Source organism: Pogoniulus pusillus, chromosome 23 (genome assembly GCF_015220805.1).
Source record: "Pogoniulus pusillus isolate bPogPus1 chromosome 23, bPogPus1.pri, whole genome shotgun sequence".
Lineage (NCBI taxonomy): Eukaryota > Metazoa > Chordata > Aves > Piciformes > Lybiidae > Pogoniulus > Pogoniulus pusillus.
In genome coordinates this window covers 16,825,972-16,830,195 of record NC_087286.1, presented here as the reverse complement: position 1 = coordinate 16,830,195, position 4,224 = coordinate 16,825,972, and the positions used below count along the sequence as shown (strand labels likewise).

The following is a 4,224-nucleotide window of genomic DNA, read 5'->3' as shown; positions in this document are numbered from 1 at the left end:
ATCCTTGTTCTTCTAAAGTCTCTGAACAGGTTGGTTAGCAAGTTGGCTGTGAATGTTCTCTGATTTCTGTTCCCTCCTTGGCAAATATAAATCAGCACCAGTAAACCTTTATCAATAGGCAAAGCCAAAATTGTTGGCAGGGCTTCAGGCTATGCTGGGTAGTGCCCAAGCACAGCTTGAGGAGGAGTAGTAAAAGGTTTGACCTAGCAGCTGTGAGACCTGCTTGACTGCAAGATGGAATTCAGCTGTGTATATGTGAGCTGTGCTGTCTCCTTCAGACCCAGAAAAACAGGTCTTGGTCCCTTTTACTGACTAGTGCAGAGGAAGACAGTGTGGTTGAAGTCCTATTTGCAGTTCTGACTACTGCTGATCATAAGGCACCAAAGGAATCTTTTTGTTTGGTTGGGGTTTTTTTTGTTGTTGAAAACTGGCCTGAAAGCTTTGTTATTCTTGATGCTATCTAGATAGTATGAAAGGGCAGCCTCAGTCATTGGCCCTGCTAGGTTATTCTTCTAGATGTTTTTCTTTATACAGCTGTTAAGCAGGAAGCAGAACCAAAACCAAAGATTGATTTGAGCCATAGTTTTGTCAAAACTCAGGACTGAACTTGAATTATTGTCTTTTGACTTCATTGAATTCAAATCATCATTGGCCACAGCTGGACCCTACCCCAGCTCAAACCAAACTGAAAGAAGCACAGACTCTGGCCACACTTTTGAATAGGTGAGCTTCTGAAGGCCAAGAGTCTGCATCCTGTAACGAGTGCAGCTAATGCTACCTTTAAGCAGCTGTATTTGATGGTGCATGGCTGCAGAGGGATGTATTGATCAAGTGCTGCAGTGGATACCAATGTATTTTAATGAAAGAAAAGGAGACTTACAAAACTACCGTTCATTGCTTAATTGGAAGACTAATGACAGACTGAAGAAAGAAGCCTGCTGATACAATACCAATGTGTCAGCAAATAGATGCATAGTTCTACTTGGGCAGAACTCTCACGGGTCTTAGGAAGCATAGACTTTTACATTTCAAATGCACTTTTTTGCCCTTGTGGAAGTTAAAAGAGCTTGATTGAATGCAGACTACAAACTTGTTCACTGCGAACTTGGTTAAACATGAAGTCTTGCTGGGATTAGCTTAATTGTTCCCTAAATGAAAAGGCTGCTTTATACACAGACTATAGTGTTATGCTTGCCAGATAAAGAAATGTGAACCTGTCAGGAGAGACAGGAGTTTGTCTGTGTAGGAGTGTCCCTGGGCCAACTGTCTTGCCTTTTATACGATGCTGTGGTGTAAAACACCACTCCACTGGTTTCGTTTTACAGAAAATAGTCTCTGTGGTGGTATCCTATGGGAACTGAAGTATCAAGTTCTATTTTCCCTTCAAAAGTCCAACTACATATGTACCCCGCTTCTGAAACTACTCTCTCCATGACTGCCAGCCAGCCACATGGGCTGGGGGGATGCTGTGGCATGGCAGGGGAACTGCAGGGAAGCTATTGAATGCAAAGCAAGAGGTGCCACTCTTTGCCGTGGTAGAGACTGCCATCAGTGTCACAGTGTCTGCAACGGGAGATGCTATTAGTGATCAGATTACACAGTAACTGAGTAGAAGAGGAAAATAATTTGATATTCCGTTTTTAACCATCTGAAGTTTATGTGATACTTCTGATCATCAGACATTATTACTCTGACCGTGAACCCTTCTGTTTTTCTTTTGGCTTCCCTACTGCCTGCTTGAATGCAAGAGCTGCTGTAATTAAGGCCTTTATTCTTTATATAAACGTAACTGATGTGGAGTTCCTATCTTCCAAAGCTACCAGACCAAGCAAATAAAGGCAACATTTCTGCAGCTGATCTCAAATGACCTATTCTGTTTAATCTCGTTTCCTTTCTTCCTAACCAGTCTTCTCAAAAAGCCTCTCCATGTCAGAGGCCAATAGTTTAACGAGGGCTATGTGGAGCAGAAAGGAGAGGCTGGCCAGGAACTGCTGGAAGGGAGAAGCTGGGGCACTGCTGGGCTCTGAACCACCAGGAAGTCTGCAAACCTGGCACGAAGCTGAGCAACCTGTGGGTGAAAACAGCATGTGAAAATGATTTAAGCAACAAGGTGTCGTTTACTCCCTCTTAGCTATGAGAAGCAGCAGTCTCCACCCCTGTGCCCTTCACAGAACTGTTTTGCAGGGAGCATTTCCGTTGCCCTCTGTGCCACTCTGTATGTGGCTTCCCTTTGAAGTGTCATGATGTGAACGTAGCTCTTGATTTGTGGTCCCTATAAAGCCATCTCTGAAAAGTGGTACTAAAGCTTCCCTAGTCTTAGAGCCGGCTCAAGTCCAACAAGTCCTGAGACGTGTGTGGGTGAAATCTCTCTGTCACTGACAAGGTGAGTGCATTCTTAATCCTGAACTTCTTTCACCTTCTTCATAGCAGAGGGGTGGTGGTGGCTGGTATTAACTCTCAGTACCACTGGCAGGATGTTGTGCATTTATGCACTTGGTGTTTGTTACTGTCCTTGTGACCATATTTAAGCACTTCCAGTGAGACGTTCGTGATTGGATTTTCTGCAGCAACTCCTGGGTTGCTCCCAGCTACAGTAATTTACCTGTCACAGAATCAAAGTGGAGAACTCAATTTCTTCCTACACTTGAGACAGCTCTATGGAGAAGCAGTGCTACTACAGTACTCCCTGCACAGGTCCACTTACAGCAGTAGTTATTTGGCTTGGTGTCACTAGCATCATGTAAAATCCTTAGGGATCCTCACGGTCCCAGTGTTCAGGATTGATGATTCTTCCTTCTCTTTGAGCATCTTGTGAATAACTTAGACTTTTTTCATGCTAATGCAACTCCCTCTCTTCCTGGTAAATTGCCTCATTTTGTGCTATTGGAAAGTGCTTAGTCTGGATTGCTTTTACTGCTAGTACCTAACGGCTTCTCCTGCTTTCTGTATTATGTGTATGGGACGAGTATGAAATATCAGCAGATAGCTGACACCACTCCAACCCCAAAATGAGTAATAGTAGGAACTCCTCCTATAGCTAGCCTCAAATGACTTTCACCTGTACCACTTGAAAACACAGGCTCGTTGGCACAGTTAAGCAGTGTGGCACAGATGAGTTGCTGGTGGATGAAACTGGTGCTGGTGAAGTTAAGAGAGTAGTTTTATTTTTATGTTAACAATACCAATGGTTTACCTCTTGTCCTCCTCTGCCTGGGAAATTAGGAATGCTTTTGCTTTGAAGACCTTGTAATCTAATGCCAGGTCTTGCTGACTTTTACTGTTGAGCTTTAGTGCCTTGTTTCATGTGTGGTCCCTTTGACTTCAATAACAGTGCTCACAACGGGGTTGGCAGTTCTTACCCTGGAAACAAGCTGATGACTTCTCTAGGCTTAGGGTCTGGCTTTGAGATAAAAATACAATCAGCAAAGATGATAAATATTTTGGCAAGTAATCAAACGTCTAGGACCTGTCTGGTTATTATCTTTGGATTACTATCTGAGGTTGGTATCTGGGAATGAATTTCAGTGCAAATGCATCTAAGTCCTGTCAAGCACATGATAGTAAATAGGGTTTGCTGGTAAATCTAGTCACTCTTTGTCCAAATTAGTTAATGCAAGCTGTGGGATTGTGTTAGACTGGTGTGCCCTTTGCTGCTGAGCTGTTCTTCCAGGGTTTCATTTCTTTTACACCTACAATGTGTTCTCAATAAATCTTCTCACACACTTTAAAGTAATTTCCCAAGTGCTCTCAAAATGGAGGCAGCAATTCATCTCTCTCACTTTAAACAGTTATTACAGCAATCTCTGAAACAGTGATTCAGAATAATTAACCTTCATTAACCTTAAGCCTTAAAAGATTTGGTTTTTTTAGTGTTGATCAGCATGCCTGTAAGCTGCTAGTCATCCATTTGTAAACTTGGGAGCAAACTCCCATAAAGTGATCTGTGTCTGCTGGGCTGCCTCGGGCTCAAGCAAAGCCCCAGCACTACATATTTCAACTTGTAAACTGCCTATCTTGTTTTTTCGTTATTGTATTTCTGTGTAATACTTTCCAAAGTTTAGTTTATTGTGTTCCACAGTTAAAAAGCCACCTGGCTATTCCTTTTTTTTTTTTTTTTTTTTTTTTAAACTCTAAGCTTTTTTGCATGTTTTTGTAATGTGTAAGACAGAGTCAGACAACAGAGGTTTCAGAAGAACTGTGCAGCTGGTAGCTCTTTGACGATTT

At 42.4% G+C, this 4,224-nt stretch overlaps 1 long non-coding RNA gene across 1 annotated transcript; it reads right to left on the bottom strand.

The window, feature by feature from the left end:
• Positions 1-612: 612 nt before the first annotated feature.
• Positions 613-2,991, bottom strand: LOC135185835 (uncharacterized). Its single transcript, XR_010306647.1, has 2 exons — positions 2,705-2,991; positions 613-2,068 (listed from the first exon to the last, which is right to left on the bottom strand). It is a non-coding gene; the product is annotated as an uncharacterized LOC135185835 (long non-coding RNA).
• Between the last annotated feature and the right edge of the window lie 1,233 nt (positions 2,992-4,224).